The 22,396-nt window shown below is 33.3% G+C and overlaps 1 protein-coding gene across 2 annotated transcripts in view; it reads right to left on the reverse strand.

The window, feature by feature from the left end:
- The window catches only part of LRP1B (LDL receptor related protein 1B), a 1,894,725-nt gene that overhangs the window by 1,716,378 nt on the left and 155,951 nt on the right, over positions 1-22,396 (reverse strand). The window lies entirely within an intron of this gene.

Consider the following 22,396-nt stretch of genomic DNA (forward strand, 5'->3'; position numbering starts at 1 on the left):
AGCTGGGTGGCACAGTCAATGTGCCATTTGCTATGTAACATCTCTGTGACCTGGATTTAAATTTGCAGTGGCACAAAATGCAACCTCAGTTCTCTCAGAAGGCTATGAAGTCATTCGCAGTAAGCCTTGTGGAGAATCTGAAAGCCTTTGGGTTCTTTGCCTCCCAACACCCATTCTTGTTTGTAAAGATGGAAAAGAAGTTGATTTCTCTTAAAGGGAATGTTTAAAGGGAAAAGAATGGGCTTGACTAATCAATTAAAATGAATGCATATTGTTTATATTTTTAAAAAATCTGTCTACCGTGCTTTAGCCAGTGTCTTAGAAAGAATATAATTGTCTTGTGAGGGATTTTTAATCAAGCTGCTGTTCTAGCGCATGAGTTTTGTTTGTCATCTGTAAGGCAGAATCAGAATAAAGTGAAAAGCTTTAAAATAGAGGTGTTTCTTCCCCTAAAAGCATCATTACCTACATTCTGCTGTATAATATTGTTCTTGCTATTATATCTGAAAATGTCAGAATGAATTGTAGCTGTAACTATAAATTCAGACTGGTGTAAGGAAAAGTCTGCTTTTCATTAAATTCTAAATATACTTTTCTTTAAATATTAGATTATTCCTTTCATATAGGGAAAATCATGTATTCTTGATTTTTCTGGAATCAAAGATTTAATGTCTTCTCTATTCTTATTTCTTGTGCTTCCAACAAGACATTCAAATTCATTTAATTTGTATCAACAATGGATCGATGAGTACATTAGTAAGTAAATCAATCAGCCTTACATCTAACTTAACAGCCAAATCCTCAAGCCCTTTTTCTTCCTTTTTAAAATTTCTACCTTTATCTGCTTGTTTTTCGTAGGACATCAGTCTGTCTTTTGAAGCTGGCAAGAGACATCATTTACTGAAAACACAGCTCTTGTTTAGGATAGCAGACAAGGTGCTAATTGTTTCTAATGACCTCAGAGGAGCGTTGTTGTTTGTTAAGAATGCTTCTCAGGAAGGTGGCACCCTTTTCTTTTTGCCTTACTACTATGTCAAGTCAGAACTGCCTAATGCAAGGACTTTCACTGATAGAATTTACTCAAATGTTAGTATTGTCACATACTAAGGAGATAAAGAACTTTGCTTCCATCACTACCATTCCTGGTGACTGTTCACTATGTGTAGTTAATGTGTCAACCTAGTCATTTTCTAACATTTGTACACATCAGAATTACTTGAAAAACTTTGTGCAAATATGGGTTGCTGTACTGCAGAGAATTCTATTGAATCAAAATCTCTAGACCAGCACTTTCCAAAAGGAATATAACGTGAAACACAAAGATCACTTTACATTTTCTGAAATTATTGTATTAACACAGGTAAAATTAGCTTTGAAATGTATTTTATTTGATAAATTTAAAATATTATTTCAATATACAATTAAGATTTAAATATTATTCATGAGAAATTTTACACTTTTGTATTAAATCTTTGGAATCTGATGATATTCTGCCACTGCAGAATGTCTCAATTAGAGTTAGGCAATGTTTTCAGATGTTTAATAGACACATGTGGCTGGTAGCTACTGCATTGGCCAGCACAGAACTGCTGAGTGGATCTCTGGAATCTGCATTTGAAGTAAGTAAATAAACTGCTTGTAAGGCATGCAGTCGTCAACTATAGTTAAAGGAAATTGTGCCAAGTATTTTACACTGGATAAAATGTAAAGAAATAGACCTTTCTCCCAAGAAATTTGCAGTGAGTTCATATATAGACACATGCATAAATAATTATAACACGAGTTGAAAAGTGGCAAATGCAATGAGAGAGACAGAGGATGTGTTGTGGCTTCATAGGAGAGAGAAAGCTTAGCTGTGGGAATAGGAAAAAAAAAAAAGCTTGATGGAGATAGCATGTAATTTGGATAAGATGAAGACACTGGGATCCAAAGATGATAATTGATTTTTTTGAAGTCTCACAGCTAATTGGCAGGAAAATCAAGTCTTATACCAGTTCCTCTGACTCTTGGTGCCCCCATCGACCACACCAGAGACCTAATGATAATAATCAGAGTTCTTGATAGGATGAAGATTCTCATTCCATTTTACTTTCACTTTGCTATTTCCCTCATACTTCATTTCCCAACTCAAATAGCTTTAATTCTCAGGAAGGCCATTCTCCTAACATCATTTTATCACATATTTGCAGATTGTAATTATGGTGTTCCTCACTATTTCTGACTTTCATAGAATGTTTGGTTATCAAAGCATAAATGTTTTCTTTAAAGTTTCTCTCTTCTAAACTGCCCATTATTTTCATCTTCTAAAATGCTTTCAAATGTTTCTTAAATTTTAAGAGATGAGAAAATTTTAATTCCCCAATCTTTCTTCCTATTTGTTTGATAGACATAATACAGTTAAGTGGAATTATACCATTCTCCACTTTAATTGGTACTATGGACCTGGGAAATTGCATCTTGCAAAGGTTATCTTTCTATACATTAAGTTAAAGACTGATTAATCTTTACAATAATCTAAAGAGTGTATACAGATCACAAACTTATTAGGGATCAAAACCATTCAAAGAACACTATTTTAAAAGCATATTATCTTAAAGTATATTACCTTATTTAATTAACAGTTAAATGGAATAGATCTTTTAACAATAACTTGAATCAGCTCAGCTTTTCATTATTAAATTTAAACTCAAATTTCCAATTAAAAGCTGTTCATGAAGTAAAAATATGATTAACTATAAATACTAAAGTACCATAATTTAAATTCTTAATTTAGTTACTTCATGATGTATAGCAAAATGCAGCATTTGAAGTAATTATTTATCAAATTACTTGGAGATAATTATGAGCCAACCAAGAGGTAATTCGGCCAAATTAAATTTAAATGAATTTCCTAAACTGGTAATCATTTTTCAGAGCCATTGCAACAAAGGATTTCTGTGAAAATATGAACTCTTGTCTTACTGTATTGGAGTCTGCTCTTTGACACTTTATGTTTTTGATGTAGAGAAAACAGTCTGCCATCTAACACAGCCTTCACTTTGCCCCTCATTTTGATTGTTGGAAGAGAGGAGACAAGATAAAAGGTCAGGATTGGTTTAAAATTCTGAACATACTTAATTGTGTTTTTCCTTTTGAAAATATTATAACCTAATAAGGTGAGTTTTTTTTTTTTTAAGAAAACCTGATCCTTGGTATGTCTTACAGACTTCTGATGTCTTTAACTGATCTGTGTCAATAGCTCAACAGAATACATTTTAAATTAAAATGCATTATTGTCTCTTACAACATACTATCCTGTTTTCCTTGAATTTTCCATTAACTTAAGAATGATATCCTCTATTCATTGTATGGTGGACAGTATTCAAAATTGCTAAGATGACAGAAATAGGAAAACTGAAAAAATTTCCAGATCTTCTTAGTTTATTTTCAATAATGAGATTTGAAATAGTGTCATGAATATCTGCCTTTAAAAAATTTAGATCTTGGCCAGTAGTGGTAGGTCACACCTGTAATCCCAGCACTTTGGGAGGCTGAGGCAGGCAGATCACAAGGTCAGGAGTTTGAGACCAGCCTGACCAGCATGGTGAAACCCTGTCTCTACTAAAAATACAAATACTAGCTACATGTGGTGGCACACACCTGTAATCCCAGCTACTCAGGAGGCTGAGGCAGGAGAATCGCTTGAACCCTGGAAGCGGAGGCTGCAGTGAGCCAAGATCAAGGCACTGCACTCCAGCCTGGGCTACAGATTGAGACTCCATCTCAAAAATAATAAATAAATCTAAAAAAATAATAATAATTAGATCTCCATTGTCATTTAACAGATAAAGCCCTCAATGCCCATTGAAGGTAAGTTAACTTGACCCAGGTTATCACATGCTAAATGGAGGTAAAGCAGATAATGAAATTTATCTGTCTAGACTCAGCTTTACCCCTGTGTTTACAAATGGAAAAAGTGTTCTTAATATGAGGCGTATTTCAAGATTATTTAAATTAGACTTCTAAACAAAGACTATTCAGATTATCTTTGGTATTTTGAAGATGTCTAGTAAAGGACAGATAACTTCCTTAGAAGCAAGTAAAAAGAAATTTTATTGCTAATATATAGTCATTTTTAACCTACAAAAATGACAATTTTATATGGTTCTGCCTAATAGTTTTCTGCATAGAAAGGCACAGGTCATTTGTTGAATGAAATTCATAGTTCATTCTGAAGTAACAAGGATATTCATCTTCTATCTCCATTCATCAATCCTTCTCACAGATGATAGTATTATCTAATAATCATAGGGCTGAAATAATTTTCAGAAAGCACACGTGGGAGAAAAACAAGTCAAGATTCAGTTTAACAAAGGTATCTTTCATCTGGAATAGAAAAGGTATCAATAACCTTCCTCCTGATTTGTTAAAAAGTTATTTTTACTTTTATTAATTCACCCTTTCCCACCACAGCTTTATAATTAGCCAGAAAATGTTTGAAGATATCTATATAGACATGTTCACATTGCACTGGATTAGATTGTGCAAATTCTCACCTACAACCAACAGAGGTGACAGTCCATAGCAAAGTTGCCAAGAGTAAATGCTGTTCCTTCTTTTTCAAGTAATCCTCTTTTAAATGCTGGTCTCATTTCTGAGTCCAAATGAGAAATAGGTTTCAAAAATATGATAGAAAAGCCCAATATATTTCTACTTGTATAAAAATAGTATGGCAAGAGACTCAATGACACTAAAAAAGGCCACACAAAGATTAGCTGTAAAAGCATCTAGTAATACCATATAATGTTAAACTACAAGCTAAATAATTACTTCAAGATAATTGTTGCATGCGCTACTTGGGCATGTGAATGACACAGCCATACACATTACCTAACCCTTCTCCCTTCTTGTAAAATAATAGATAAAGGCAGCATGATTTTTTTCTTCAGAATTTTGTAGATCCCATTACATATGTATTTTTCATACTATTTTCAGGACCTAGAATAGCATCCTGTAAGTAGAGATTTTCCAAAAAGTCATTGTGCAAAAAATAAAAGGATGAATACTTTTTTAATCTAAAATAAGATTTTTTAATCATTAGAAGTTATTTCAAGCCAAAGTGACCTTGAGAACACAAGAGGGCTTTTTCTATCTAAAAATTATTTATAGGCTAAAAATCTGCATAAAACTTATATATTTATCAAATGATTGTTAAATATGTTCTAAGCATTAGACATGCAAAATATAATTTGGAACAGGATACTTTTCCTCCCATTTGAACTCTCCTTCTTACTATGGATAACAAGACTATAGGTACAGATTTTCTTGTTTCTACTTCTCTTTGGAGGTGTGCTGGAATCTGAATACATCGATTCCAATTGTGTTTTAATATTGCCTGAGAATAATCAACTGACCATCTGTTTGTTATTTTGAACATTCACAGTAAGATAAGATGTGAGAGCAAGTAAGAAGATTCCACTTTTTTAAAGAAAATGCAAAGCCTTGGCCAACTTTCAGAAAATATTATTCTAATTACTGAGAAAAATTTTTGCTATAGCTAACTGTTGAAATATTAGGTTGCTAAAACTGTTGAGTAGAGAGAAATGAATATATTGTTTAATCACTGACTAATTCCACCAAGTAGCATCTTTCTTACCTAAGGCTGGTTTTAAATCAACACTTATACATCCAGCTCCCATCTACTGAGTCTTAACTCTTTTTCAAATTAGCACGCTCAATATTTTTTGCTGAGATAAAGAGATGTATTAGGTTAAGTGGAGCAAGGCTTTTATCCATCATTTCACTATTTTATTCAGTGAATATCTGAGCATCTATGGCATACAGAAATAACTACAACAGGACAAAATTCTTGTTTTCATGTAGCTTATAAGAGTGAAACTAGAGGGTCATTTTCCCTCACTAGAAAGAAACAGTGAACAAAACAGCATCTGATATTCCATGGAGTGTTAAAATGATCTGAAGAAAAGCAAAGCCTGTAAGTAATGGAAAAGGGTGTTCTCTATTTTAGACAGTTGTCAGTGTTGTCCTCTTGGACACAGTGACACTTGAGAAACACTCTAGAAGAAAGGGCTAATGTGCCTGGAGAAGAGAGCTAGGAGTTCCAATTGCTGAGGTCAAGCATGCAAGCAGGGGCAAGCCAGCTCCTGCAGCATCTACTGCAGCATCTAATAGACAATGGTGCAGACGGTAATTCAGAGTGAACTGAAAAATACTCAAGATTTTTTACCGATTCCATCATGAGATTGTCTCTATAAGGAACATCAACTCATCTATAAGCTTCCCTATGTATTCTGTCTCTTCATGACCCAGGAATCCATCCTGGCGGGCTGCTGTTATCCTTATTCTACCAAGACGATTCTGAAATAATCTCCTATACAAATGGTTGAAGGCCCTGGAATCTATCTGACTCCACTATATTTCTGTCACACTGTCCGAAAACAGTGCTCTATGGATGTTCCAGTGGAGAAATCATTCTAACCCATTTCTTTCTGAGCTACCAGGATAAATTCAATTTCTGTGCCCCTCAATGGGTCTCAAGTACATAGGAGTCAGACAGAGACGGACTTGATACTTCAGCCAGAGGTCAGGATAGTGCTGGCTTCCATATTCTTGCTAAATCACTTTCCCTAAGTCAAGTCTATAATGTCTTGTGGACAATCATTCCAGTTTTCTATCTTACACTGGTATTTTCCTGCTCCTGGAAGATGGCTGTCTCCTTTCCCAGCTCCAGCTACTTAACTCTTGAAGCCGATTGGAATTGGCACCTTGTGTTCCACATGGAATTTATGTTTGCTCAGTATTTATTTTGGAACCTTGTTTCTTTCCTTACTACTTCTCATTTCTCTACATTCTGTTTACTCAGAATAGACTATACATAAAAATATATGATTTAACTTTCTTTTTATATATGAATAAACTGTCCAGTTTCAAGATGTTAGTTACTATTGGTCAACTCCATAAATCACAAATGCTTTATTAAAAATAGGAAAAATTATAATGCTATAATGGCATGGATTAATGGAGGAAGGGATCCAAAAATACAAATTTCACTGGCAATATAAAATTTCATCTTGTAACAATGTTTCATTTATTACAGGAGTATCATTAAGATGCGTTACTGGATGAAATGTAGAGTATAATAGCAATTTTTAATGTAAAAATCTCAACATATTCCTTATTAAAGTATGAGATTATCTTTCAGTTTTTTCAAATGTATACACACCGATATTTCCATATTTATCTTGAGAAATAAAATTCAGAAAAGTATACATAAGAGGAGGCACTATTTAAGCTATTGGTAGATGGAAACCCCTATAAAGCAATGTAAATTAGTGCATATGTCCTTAAAAATGCAATATCAATTGGATTTTAAGAGAAATTTATAACGCCTTCTACTTGAAGAGAAGATGTGTACTTATTACTGATTTGCTTAATATGAACTTATTTGCTAGGTATAGAAATGGCATTTATTATAAGCCTGTTAACTTACACAATTGAGTTTACATCTCTTTAGTTAGGATTGTTTGGTAACAAGAATTGAGAGCTAAATTGCACTAGATCTCATTTTTAATGTGGTTAATTTTTTATCGTATTATGTACTTTTCACCTTAGTCTCAACTTTTAAAAAGAAAAGCACTAAAACAGAAGAACAAAAATGTATTTTACCATTCAATTAACAAATACAGTTAATTACCCTGTCAGTCAGTAAACTATAATGCATCAGACATAAATCAGTGAGAAACTACTTACGCTTGCACCTTGTAAGCAGAGACACAAATTTTGGCAGTGGGTCACATAATCCAGTGCTAAATGTGCAGCATTACTTTATTCCAGTAACATATTAACAAAATGTACAACCGTTTTGACTTGGTGGATGATCTAACAACATCCCGGCAAAAAGCCTTTGTCCATTTTTTACACAAATGTCTTTTTCTTGGTGATAAATGTATTTTGCAATTTGCATGATGAATCAGTGGTGGAAATTAACAGTGCCCTTCTACTGCCTTGTAATTTTTAATCTGACTACTTTAGAAATGCAGACTCCTATGTAATAGAAAACAATCTTTGTGTATATTTTCCCTTGAATTCCTTCATTTTTTTGCTTGCAATCCCCTACCCTGGCTAATGTGGCTTTCTAGAGCCCACGGGGCTCATGGCAGGTGTAAATATGCAAAACAAGAAATTACCTAAGACATGATTTTATGACTGCTGTAGATGACTCATTTATCGTGATGTGTATTTCTATTCTAGATGCGGAGTACACATGAATAAAAAGTGAGTTCCCAAATCATAGATATATTCTAAGTGAAAGTGAATGATATTTATCATAGAATTAATATTATATAACAAGACTACACGTCTGTGCTTTCAAGTAAATGCATTTCCTTTTCTGTTTTCTCTATGTTTTCCATTTGTTACTGGAAGTGTGGCCCCTTGCTCTGGTTTGGGGGTGTGCTGCACAAATTCACCCTTAATTATTTGCTATGTTATTTTCTACACCATTGTTTAAACATCTTCCAGAGTTGCTTAATCTCTACTGCATTATTAATCTGCTCTCAAAAATGAGATTTCAATGTTTCAATCAATCCTTACTTCCCACTTTTACAGAACGGTCACTGTCATTTTTTTTTTTTTTTTTTTTTTTCAGCTCTCTCTGTCCTGCAGCTATTTGGGCTACATACATTCAGGCCTTCAATCTAAAATTTGCCTATATTGTAGCCTACAACCACTATCCTTACTTGGCAATCTGAAAATTAATCCTAAATGTATTCTAGTTGTTGTTGTTGTTTTTAAAAAAAACTATAAACTGAAAAATTAGAATATATATTTATGGGGTACAAAGTGATATCATGATTCATGCATACAATGTGAAATAATTAAATCAAAATAGTTAACATTACTATCACCTCAAATACTAATATTTTTTGTAACGAGAACATTTGAAATTTACTCTCTTCATAATTTTAAGTACAAAATACACTATCATTTACTATTCTCACCATGTCAAAAAATGCAAAACGTATTTCCCCTGTCTGAGGCTTTGTACATTTTGAGCATCATCATCTTTCTATTTCTTCCACACCCCCCACCCCCAGCTTCTTGTAAACATTATTCTGCTCTCTGGTTCTATGATTTCTATTGTTTTAGATTCCATATAAGTAAAAATACACAGCATTTGTCTTTCTGTGTCTGGCTTACTTCATTTAGGATAATGTTCACCAATTCCATCCAGTTTATCACAAATGAAATAATCTTTTTTAAAGGCTGAATAGTATTCCACTGTGTATCTACACCACACTTTCTTTATCCATTCATCTGTCAATAGACATTCGAGTTAATTCCATCTCTTGGCTATGGTGAATAGTGCTACAATGAACACTGGAGTGCAGGCATCTCTTCGACATACTGATAACAAATACCTGGTAGTGGGATTTCTGTATCATATGGTAACTCTGTTTTTAGTATTTTGAGGAACCTGCATACAATTTTTCACAATGGCTTTATTAATTTACAGTCTCAATAAGGTTTGTGGAAATACAAGGCCTCTCTTTCTCCCCACACTCTTGCCAACACTTATCTTTCCGATTATAGCCATCGTAACATGTGTGAGCTGATATCTCATTGTAGTTTTAATTTGCATTTCCCTAATGATTAGCAATCATAAGTTCTCATTTCACATATTTGTTGGCCATTTGCATATCTTCTAAGAAATTCTATTCTAGTTTCTTGCCCATTGTAAAATCAGATTGTTTTATTTCTATAGCATTGTTTGAGTTCCTTATATATTTTGCAAATTAAGCCTTTATCAGATATATGGCTTGCAAATATTTTCCCTCAATCTGTAGGTAGTCTCTTTATTCTGTTGTTGTTGACATTTTACATAACAATATACAAGCACATATAAAATGAAAAATACATTTTGTTTTACTAATAGGTCCATTATTTTATATCAAGAATGTGGTAAACAATTTAAAGATATTAAAATGACTATTTTCAGAAGTGAATGCTCAGTGATACAATGAATGATGATTATTGAGTGTCCACTTATTTTTAATAAATACCATTTACCTGTTTATACTAAAGCTATATGGTTATTCTGTTATAGAAATATCAGTTTCTAGTAACAATTCATTTAATGAGTTAAAAAAAGTGTTAGGGACTTTCAGATCCATCATAATACAGCTATTTAATATTATGAAAAGTATTCACTAATAAATGTGTCTATAGCTGTAAGTATATACAACCAGCTCAAGGCCACAAGTAGGCTGATCAAACCTGATTAAAAACACCATAAAAACCATTCCTTTATTCTGTTTCAAGCTCCCCTCCTACATTACCTTTAGCCTCTTCCTTGTAATTCTGAAAGATAATTCAGATAACTCTTCCTGTAATTTCCAAAGGATAAAGAAAGAAAAAGTGAAGTTAAATCAGAGCTCTCAGCCAAAAGAGTGGCCAGCGCCTTGTGGCAGCTACAAATTATTCTGTTTATTCATGACCACAGTCTGTCCCTGCTCTTAAAGATCTAACTCTAGATTGTGATGTTTAAAGATGGCATTAAAAAAATGGAAAATCAGGTTATCTACCTAGTCATTCACATTCTAACTATTTCAGTTTATAACAACTCATGCTAGGGTAAAATATCCATAGTAGGATCTGTGCTAGGATTAGCAAGCCTTAGAGAAGAGCCTAAGTTTCTGACAACCCAAACCTTAAGTTTATGGAATCCTTTTGAGCATGGAGCAATACAATGCAAGAATCAAAGAAAATGCACATCTGTCCAATAAAGTGAGGTATGTTGTGATGTCCCATGTATCAACTTTATCTTACTAATGTTTCGCACATATAATCATAGAATTAGAAATGTGTGTTCCCTGCTGTATTTAAAATGAATAAAATATCCTTGAAAAAAGCATCCCCTAAAGATTACACAGATGAAAAGTTTCTTATATTATGGAAGCTTCCTCCCTCCCTCCCTCTTCAATAAAAGACACCTTGTCCTAAGGACATCCTTGTCTTCGTACATGCTTTGTTTTAGGCCATCTGTTCCTAGTTTGATAATGACTTAGCTTGTTCAATATCAGGGCCTTTTCTAATGTGTAGGTGACCTGCTTTTATTTAATTTTGAATTTAGCTTCTATTCATTTTATGATCGTACTCTATTTTGGTAATTACGTACAGGTACCCAGAGGGATTTTGTCGATGGTAACATTAAAAATTAATAAGTGAATGAGTGGGTATGATGATTTATATTGCAGAGAGAGCCCATAAGGCATCAGTAAAAGATGTTGATAGGACCCAGCATCAAGTTACCAGTGTAAACGGTATAATACACAGCCATTGTTATTAAAATAGTGTTGTTTTTTTTTTTTTTTTTTACATTTTTCCAATTCATTCTCCAGCTTTTACTTCCTTCTTCCCTTCTAAAATTTTCTTATATTTATTGAACCTGGCACAGTTTCTTGAAACTGACAAATCTGTCAGTGTTGTTCATTTTCCAGGCTAGAAACTGTAGGCACTGATGACTCTTCGCGCCTTTATACCTGATCAGTCATCAGTACTATTTCCTCTTTTTAAAACATTCACTAGTCTCTTCTCATTTTCTCTTCATTCTCATACAATCACCGTAATTAAGTCAGGTTTATCAAGGTGATACAATTCAGCTGGCGAATATATTTTCCTCATGCTTTGAATGCCAAAACCTAACCATTTGGTGTATATAACTTGATATTTGCAACTATGTAAACAGATTCATGTATATTACTTTCCAAATACAAATCATTCTTGAATAGTGTAGTTTTATTTTAAATGCATGTGACAGTCACCATGATTTCACAAAGACCATTATTCTACTGAAATCGGCTTTTGTTTAAAGAATTTTTAAAAGTATATGTTAGTTGATTTAGATTGAGTATACAGATATTTGACTAACTTCTCAGATAACTGTTATATACATATATTGTTTAGTATTAATATTAGCAGAAACATTTAAAAAGCTGGTTCTTTACACTACATACTCTTTATTCTTTTTTATTTAAAAAAGCAACATCTATTACTGAAGTTTCTATTATTTACTCAGGAGATTTTCCCTCAATCTACATCAAATGAAGGAGAAATTTCCAGGTGTTATTTTTAAGTTCTCAATTTTCAAAGTTAGGCAACGATGACTAATTAAATCTACAAGCAGGTGAATGCAAGTGCAAAAAAAAAAAAAAAAAAAGGTGCCTACAATTAATCACACCTGTGAAATACTTTGCCTATGAGACAAAAGTTGGGGTTTTTAGATGTTGGTTCTGAGCATTTTATCTTGAAGCATGATTGTTTCTTAAATCCATGTTTTAAACATGTTTTCAACATTTATAGGAAATGGAATCCTAGTTCTGCCCACTTTTAGTATTACAGTTTATAAAATTTAGTTCTCAAATCAACTTGAATTAAAGTATCAAGATTGAAATCTGATAAAAATAATGTTTCTTATAATTTTAACAAGTTATATTTTTTCTAAAGGGATTAATAGACTCATAATATATACATTGACTCCCCATAGACAATAACTTAATGAATTTATCAAATAATATTTGATTATTTCTAAGATTTACCAATTTCAGATATATCATGATAAAAAATATTTCTCATTTCAAGTATTGATACTACTTCAAACTTCAAATTGTATTACTATGAAGTGTTTTATTAGTATATTCCACTGACTTACAAATTGCTGAAATAACATTTATTTCTAGCTGTAGTGGTAATTTACATATGAAAAGAATAGTTGTTAAAAGAATCTAATACTGTGCTTATTTAACATCATTTTCCTCTTAAATCCTCCTAGCAAGTCAAATGAAATGTATTTTAATAACTCTCAATTAAACATCATTGCCAAATAAAAAATAAAGAAATGTTATCCTATAGAAACTGTTTGGGTACTTTTTATTGATTTACAATTAAGAGTAATGAAATCGGTAGCGGTACTTTTGAGTGCAACATGTAGGATCTGGTTTTTGTCCAGATGTATATATCATATTTATATGTATGTGTAAAACAAATACAAGTAAAACATCTTCACTGACATCAGGAAAAAAAAAGAAAAGCAGTTTTTACATTTGTTTCTTCAACATTATATTTATTCACATTTAACCTGTAGCTATTAGTACCCTGCAATATTCTAAGCACTGATAGGCACTGGAGGTACAAAGATGCTGAAGACATTGATGCTTCCTTCAAGTATTTCATCTTCTAGTTTTGATTCTTATGATACAAATTATGAAATTATTATTTATTATATGAATATTTGAGCAAAGTGGTATAAAATCCTTGACTGTGGAGAGAACAGTGCTTTTATAACGTTTTCAGACAAATACTGTGGTGTAGCTTTCAAATGTTGAAACACTATAAACAAAATCATAGATAAATAATGACTTGTTCAATGATACATTTGTTGTAAGCATGTGCCTAAATCCTATCAATATTTTGAGACTCACTTTGTTCTTTATAAAACTATTTACATATCAGTCTTTTAGGCAGAAACCTTCAATGACTCTCTAAAGGCAAAAGGATATAATCAAAATGTCTCACCCAGTCATTCTAGCCTCTCAAAAATGTGATTGAATTTGCCTTTCCACCCCTTTTCTAGCATGTACCAAATGTGCTAAGTATGAATTGATTACTTCCAACTTATGTTATTGAGAACCTGTCCCATAGACAAAGGATGTTACTGAAAAGAGTCCCTTAGGAAAAACTACTTCTCTTTATAATCAGGTGCTTCCTTCTGAAATTAGAAGGACCTAGTTGAGAAACTACACCCAGAACAGTAAGGTGTTAAGTTTATTTCTTAGCTGTGATAACAAATTGTCCACCATGTCGAGGATCTGAGACCCTCTACTAGTCAGTCAGAATTCCATGACATGCTACAGCCTGCCATGCAGGAATGACAAGGAGATAGGAAAGAACTGTTAAATTCTCATACTGTCCTCAACTAACTTCAGAGATCAAGGAAGAGATTAAACATTTGGTTCAAGGGAATTTAAGGTACCTGCTGTGAATAATTTCAAATACACTATGCGTCACAGACCTACAGCCTTTTGAGTTTTCAGTGTCTGTCACCAGTGAACACCACAGGTTCTGATTGCTAAGAACATTAGCATAGTAGAAAAGAAGGAGAAACTGGTTTGGGGCCTGAAAATGTATGCCAATTCATTATTCAGGTAATATGTGTAAATGTAAACACATGTTATGTGAAAAAACTACGGGAGGAGTACAATTTAAAAATATTAGACTTGAAAAACTAGCCTCCCACATTATTTGGTAGTTCTGTGAATAAATAAACCTGAATCAATATGAATAATGTTCAAAGGAAAAAAAAGACAACTAGCCTGACAACTAGTGTTCCAATTTTCCTATGAAAGCAATTTGAAATGACAGATATTAAGATCTGACTATTAATGATGGCAGCTCTGCAGAGTATCACTAGAGTGAAAATTTGATCTGTAAATAAATTCAAATTACTTGCTTTCACAGTTTGCCCAGCCTTCTCATAATTTGTATTCCCCCTCTTTATACATGCCCACTATTGAAAGTTATATTGCATATCCATTTTTTTATCTTATTTTGAAATAATGTATATTTTTTCATATCTCATTATAATGTGACACAAGCGAATGTACTGTGACATTGCATCATGTGCTCTGCAATACACAGGTGCTATACTCCTCACTTATCCAAATTAAATTAGAGAAGTTTGGCATATATCTAGCCATATTTTACCCTGCTGCTTGAATTTGACTAATACATGAACTGTTGTGTCTGATATTGATAACTTGCTGTAAAATTTTTGACCAAAGTGACACTTTATGCTGGTACTAACATTTAATATATTATTAAAATGTCATTTGCCTTCTAAAGGAATAACAGTTCTGTTTGAGTGTTATGTCCTTTCCCATTTTTTTCTTCGTTTGCATGAACTTCTTTTATAATTCTGAGGGTGTCCTTAACTGTTGGTAAATTACCCTCCTCCTTCATGAAAAGACAAGACATCATCACATTTTAAAACTGCAGCTGTTCTCAATTTTCAGCAGGCCCTAACCCAGGCAAAGCCACAGAACAGACCATATAAATGGATTGAAGGAAGAGAAACCATAGGGTGGCATGCTCTAATTCTTTTTATTCCTTTTTCTCCTTTTATGTCTTACGGACACTTCAGCTGTAATGCATTAACATAGTTAGTTGACCCACTTTCAAAGCTGTAGAGGAGGTGGCTGATTTTGTCTTTTTCTATTCATCAACACCAATTGTGTTTGATGCCTGAAAGTGACCAAGCATTGAACTGTGGTGAGTCAGGATTATTCTAAGCAGATTCAGCAATGAAGGGAAAGAAGCCATATGTATTAGGCCTCTTGAATGCATTAGACAATCTCTGAAGCATTCAACTACTAAGACCTTAGTCTAGGAAATCTAAAAAGTTTCTGCAGGTCAATGTTTTTGAAGGATTTTTGTTTCCTTCTCATTGAGTCAGGATATAACGCAGTCAATACTCCACATAAAATCCATTCATTGTTCTGTTATTTATGTGCAGTGCTTTTTTTAAATGCTGAAATGCTTTTTATGTTAAATTTCAGAAAATTAAAAAATGAGTATAGTGACCTATAAAAGTTATAGCATATTTGACAAATTCTTAATTCAGTCCTATAATTTTAAATTTCTGAAGCGTCTCATTTATCAAATAAGCAAAATATGACCAATTTCTTTTGCTCAATAGTTCTTACTTCTCCTACATCTGCATTGGTTCAGATGAGTGAAAAAGGTGGAACATATGGGGTATTTTTTGATTGTCAACTTCATCATCTAAGACATCTTTTTGCAAATACTAAAGAATATCAAATTTTTGCAAGATGTTAAAAGGTGTCAGAGAAAGGTAAATGGTTGTTTAAAAATCTTGAAAATGCCAAATTAAATAAATTTCTTTATTGCAGTTTTTATTGTCTTTTTTAAATGAAGAGTTTGTAAGAATTCTATCAATATTCATGAATTTATTCAAATTTCAATTAAGGAACTTTTGCAAACCTAACAACTTTTCTTGGCCACAGGGTACATAAGTAATCTACAAGATCTCTCCGCTTTAGTGAGGGCCAAATCCCTATGAATCTGGTGTAGACAATAAAGATAATCTTAGCAAGACCTATCAATTCCCTTCAATACAAAGAGCATATCTTGTAAATGCACGTTAGGTTAAGAAAATAGTGATTCCTGAGAATTCATCCTATACCACTACCTCCTGTATTCCAACCAGATACAGAGTATGCATCCTGTGTCTGGGACCTGCAGGCCTAGGGATGAATGGAAAGCAACCTCTGTGAGTGGAATTGAGTGACAGTGAGAAGTGAATAGGGGAGGATATGTGAAAGAACAGGAGGAGAAGCTCAGGAACCTGGGGGAACTAGTTTAGCATAAATGTTTTAAGGAGTTAATAAGAAGATAAAGGGACTGTAATGTTTTGAAATTATTGAATAGAAAATAAAATGGGAAAAGACAATTTAAAGAAGATATGCTGAACATTATGAATAAAATCTTCCTAATAATGACACTATTTTTTAAAACAATTTTGAACCTTGGAATATTCAAAGTTATTTTAATGTTGCATGATACCTAGTTGGAGCCTCCAAATGGCTTGTGGTAAAAGTCGCACATAGTTTCCAAAATTTCATTATTTCCTAATATAACTAATTTAATAAATTCAGAAATAAATCAATTTTAAATTTTTAAAATATTTTAGAGAGCAACTAGCAGCATTTGAAAATTTTAAATCATATTTCTATCTTTAAAAAATTATTCCATAATCTTTGATATTCATTTATGTTTACCAGCCTCTATAATCCAGGTTGCTAAACCATTCTATTGAAAGGCCACCTGGCACAGTGGCTCATGCCTGTAATCCCAGCACTTTGGGAGGCAGATCACCAGAGGTCAAGAGTTGAGACCAGCCTGGCCAACATGGTGAAACCCTGTCTCTACTAAAAATACAAAAATTAGCCAGACTTGGTTGTAATCCCAGCCACTTGGGAGGCTGAGGCAGGAGAATTGCTTGAACCTGGGAGTCAGAGTTTGCAGCGAGCAGAGATAGTACAGCCTGGGTGACAGAGCAAGACTCTGTTAAAAAAAAAAAAAAAAAGTGATTCCTAGCTTTCAAAAATTATCTTTAAAAACACAATGTTGCTGTTCTATGTAGCTTCTGATATTTTGTTGTTGATGATGGGTTTGGACATTAAACAATCAACATGAAATATCATCTTGAGTTTAATATCCTAATACATTTCAAAAAATAGCTATAACTTAATTGCTGACAAGAAAAACAAAGAATAGTTTACTATCAAATAATATTGTACAGTGTGAAGTAAAAATAGTCTTTTCTCAATTTTAATGCCATATCAGAATGCATTTTCTCTTCTGTCTGTGGTTCATACAAGCCGAAATTAAAATATCCATTATTCCTATTATTCTTATTGCAACATCTACAATAAACTACATTATGTAAGAAAACTATTTATGAAATATAAATTTTCCTTATTGTAATATTGTGAGAATATAACATACATTTTGTATATAGAAAATATATGAACAACTCAAAAACCACATAATTTTTTTAAATGAGGTTTTGGTATATTATCCTGTATTTATTTACTCTCATCTCAATTGATTCTTTTCAGTATTAACAGCAAATTTTATAATTGTAATATGGATAGTGCGTAAATGAACTTATCTCCTTATCTCTTTTCTAAAATTACATTTCTGAAAAACAGAACTTCTATGCTTAATTGGGTCATTGGGGACTGTTGCCAATTACTAAAAAACCTAATGTGATTTTGCTCATCAATTTTGAGTAAATTATATTGAATGTACAAGGAGAATCAAGTAGTATGTGAATTTCATTTCCATTAAAATAGCATTTTGAGGTAAAAGAATATATATATTGAACAATTTATATTTTTCTGAAAATAGCAAATGAGATGATATGGGGTAGAATGAGTAACTTAAAGAGTTTAACAAGGTGTCTAAAAAATGAACTTATATTTCTTCAAATAATAAAGAGAGATTTAATTAGGAGAAATTACTTTATAATTTTAAAATGTTGTCTTCTAAAGGGTTTCAAAAGGAAATTTTTATGCAAAGTATGAAAATTCAGGGCATGTTAATCATAGATGTTCTTGAAGCTTCCAGAGTCATTTATAAAGGCAATCAATTTAATATATCTCTCAGAATACCCAGAAAGACGAGACTGTGTGGAATATAAATGGTATAATGGTTGAAAAACTCTCCTGTCACCGATTTAAAAATTATCCCTTTTAAAAATATGAATGCTAGCTTATTTGTTTCATATTTGTCCATTGCTTTAGATTTATTTTTATTTTTGTTCTTTTGGCCATTTGGTGTGGGAGTGTGAATAAATATGCACATGTACGTTTTTGTGTATATGTTTGTGATTACTCAGGCAGAAGAAATTGGATGAGAGAAAAAGTGAAGAGAATAAGAAAGATGATCAGTTTACTTAATGGAATGAAATGAAACAAGGAAGTCTGACAAACCAATGGACTAAGCTTTTGAGAATTAAAAAAAAAAATGGAAAGGGCCTTTTATAGTCACATAAAATTATAAAGAAACAATTATTTCCATGAAGTAGTTATTATTTAATCTACTAGTTATGAAGTAATAAGAATAGATGAATAAAATTAGATACCAGTAATCAATTCTACCTAAATATTTACAGTTCTTTAAATCTTGACCTAAATTGTCCAACCCCTCCCAATTAGTGATTAATTACAGGATCTCACAATTGGAAGAAAGTAAAGAGGTAGAAATGTTTACGAGAAAACTATCTCCCAAATATCAATACTTGAAACTTTCCTAACAGGTAGCAATTTAATTCCTGCTTGAACAAAAACCAGTGTAGTAACAAGATACTACCAAACATTTAACACTTGTATTGATATAAAGTCTATCTGCACCGTATTTGTTATCATCTTGTCAAATCTGGATGTTTGAAATTACACAGGCTAGGTCAAATCACTTTTTAATGATAGAATAACAAACATGTTACAAATCTTATTATGTATTTTCTCAGGTTCCTCTCCGTCAAGAAAAGCACCCTTGTTCCCTCCTACTGGTCTTCATATTTACATTCAGCCTCCTTTTCAGTTATCTAACCATCTTGTGTGTTTCCTCTTCCATTAGTCAATGTTCTCCTTTAAAATACATATTGAGAAATACAATGTACATTTGTATTTGAGTGACAAATCCAAATTATTCTGTCAGGCCTGGGCAAAGTCTAGTTAATGGTATGATAATGCAGTAGTTCAGACACTGCCTCAGAATTGCTTACCAAATTGGATCAGAAAAAAATTGCATCTGGAGTGCAAACCACGCATATCCAAGCCTAGAAAATGACAGTGATCATCATGCCCATTAACAGGAGAATATTAATTTTGGCTTGATTTTCCAGTTCTTGTAATTGGTTTTTACTCTGTCATCTCTGCTCTCCCTTATGACCTCATTAATATATTTTTCACAACAAGAATGATAAACAGAGAAGCTCTTTGTGTTTGAGGTCACCTTGTATAATTGATACAATAGTTCAAATCATTGAACATCCTAAATTACTATTTCTCTAGTATGCAGGAGAGAAACAAGAGCATCGCCAATTATAAAGCCTAAGAAACAGAAGCTGAACTACTTCTTGAGTTACTAGCAATGCCCTTGAGAGGTCCAGGAATGACACTCATTACCTTGGAAATTAATAAACTGGTAAATATGTCCTTGGCACTAGGCAACTAGAACAAGGATGAAAAGGAATAACATGAACAGTCCCTAAATACCTGATAGAGAGCCACCAAACTTATCATGCAGTTCCCCAAGGCTACAATAAAATGTCCTAGAAAGGCTTTGCACAATCATGTGAGTTTAAGTTATTATAGCCTCACTTTTTACAATGGTATAAGAAAACCACTGATTTTCATCAAAATAGATATTACCACAAATGCAGATTATGAATAGCATTTTTCCAGATTTACCATGAGTTGCAATTATGTCTCTCCCCACCTCACCTCACCTGCTTTGTTAAAAGCCTATGTCTGACCAGTGGAAAAACTGCAAAGATGGTTCTAAAAATAAATTATTAGAAAGCAAAAGGGATTTATGAAATTCAGAACCAAGGATCACATGCCCGATGAGAGTATAAGTAAGACAAATCAATAGGCCAGCACTATCAGATTTAATTTTCTTTTTTAAATTTAATTTTATTATTTTTTGTTTGTTTCAGACAGAGTCTTGCTCTGTCACCCAGGCTGGAGTGCAGTGGTATGCTCTCAGCTCACTTCAGCCTCTGCCTCCCAGGTTCAAGCAATTCTCTGCCTCAGCCTCCTAAGTAGCTGGAATTACAGGCATCCATCACCATGCTTGGCTAATTTTTGTATTTTTAGTAGAGGCAGGGTTTCACCATCTTGGCCAGGCTGGTCTTGAACTCCTGACATCATGATCCACCTGCCTCAGCCTCCCAAAGTGCTGGGATTACAGGCGTGAACCACCGCACCTTGCCAGATTTAATTTTCTAGATAATTGAAATATTTCCCTGCACTGTCAAATATGGAAGGTATTTGCCACATGTGGCTACTGGGAGCCAAAATCTAGCTAGTCTAACTGTTAATTAAGAATTAACTGTGAAGTTTCCTTAATATAATTTTAAACGTCCCCATATAGCTAGAGGCTACTGGATTGGACAGTAGAGCTAAAGACTACATTCACTTTGACATTTCTCTCGTCTCTCAGTCTGGTATTTATTTAAAAGCTACATCTTGTCTCTCAGTCTGTTAACCAGAAACAGGTCCTTATCTCTGAAAAAAAAATACCAATTTACGCAGACAAATATTAGGTTATTATATCTTACATTCTCCAAATATTTTATAAAATACATGTTGGAAATATCTATTAGCTTCTGGGTCTCAGCTCTGCCATTAACAGCTGTGTGACCTTAAGCAAGTCAGCACGTATTTGGGGCTTCATTTCCTCATTTGTAAAATAAGCGATGAGAATAGACCATCTACTGCCCGGATCAGTTATACAATCTTATGGTGCTAAGTATCATAGGACTGATAGGTATTAGTAAGAGAATCAAACAAGACCGTGGTATAGAGGGGCTGGTTGGGAGCTTGCTCCTTTAGTAAGGGTGGTCAGGATAAAATTATCTTAGGATTGGGCATTGGACCTGCAACCTCAATGATGACTAATGTGAAGATCTTCAGGAAGATCAACTAAGGCAAAAGACATGGTAATCGCATAATTCCTGGGATGGAAATGGGTTTGAAAGAAGTTAAGTGTATTTAAAATATGAGGAACAAGGGAGAGAGGGATGGCATATCAGATCACAGAGTTAAGTGGGGTCAAGAGAATCACTCCCTTACAGTCTTGATTAGTAGTTTAAATTTTTTTCTATGTTCAAGAAGATCAATAAGGATTATTAGCTAGGGATTTAAATAAACTGATGTGTATTTTTCAAATAATATTCCAGCTGCTACACAGAGAATGGGCAGTAGTGGGGAGAACAAGTATGGAAGCATGGAGATCACACAGATGCCTACTCTACTCTTTTTTCCTGATGAAGAGTTAGTCCCAGGAAGTGGCTTCTTGGCCAAAATCTGTGTTTCTAGGTTTCCTTTGCATTTAAGTGTGGCCATGTAAGTAGTCCTCATAAAGAGGATATGAGCAAAAGAGATGCCTGTCTTTTCTGGGTCAAGGTAATTATGAAGCAGGTGTGCTTTTCCCCTACTTCCCTGCTCTTCCATCTGTTTGCTGGATGTCTACATGTTCATCCCAGGAGACAATGAAAGTCGTGTCTTTGAAAATGGCAGAACCTCCATTTTCTTGGATCCCTGAAAGATTGAATGGAGAAGAAATACCATCCAACCACCAGAAATACCCATGTTAGACTATTACTGACCAAGTAAAATTTTGGGGGGGATTCAGATCCTTAAATATTGCTTTTTTGTTTAACAATAACTCACATTTCCCTAATTAACATAGAACTTCTCCACAACCTATGACTGTACTGTAGATTACAGCTATGTTTCAATCAGTACAGTTCTCCATATGTGGGTAGGTAGAGACAATTTAAGGCTCTAGTAGGCTAATGGCTGACTGATATCTAAACCCATGTTCCCAATTCTTTGGAAATCTAACTTAGAAGAAGTCCTCAAGAAAACATTTTTAGTTGCCAAAAAACAGTTTAAAACTTGTATTATGCAAATCTATATGAAGCCATAACAAACACAGTAAGAACCTGAAGGCTTCATGATAAAACTAAAGCATTAGAGATAAGAATTTGCATTTTTTTTTTCCTTGAGGGGGAAGTTTTTAGGAG

The sequence above is a fragment of the Sapajus apella genome, unplaced genomic scaffold (genome assembly GCF_009761245.1).
Source record: "Sapajus apella isolate SASKATOON/1434 unplaced genomic scaffold, GSC_monkey_1.0 scaffold18, whole genome shotgun sequence".
NCBI lineage: Eukaryota > Metazoa > Chordata > Mammalia > Primates > Cebidae > Sapajus > Sapajus apella.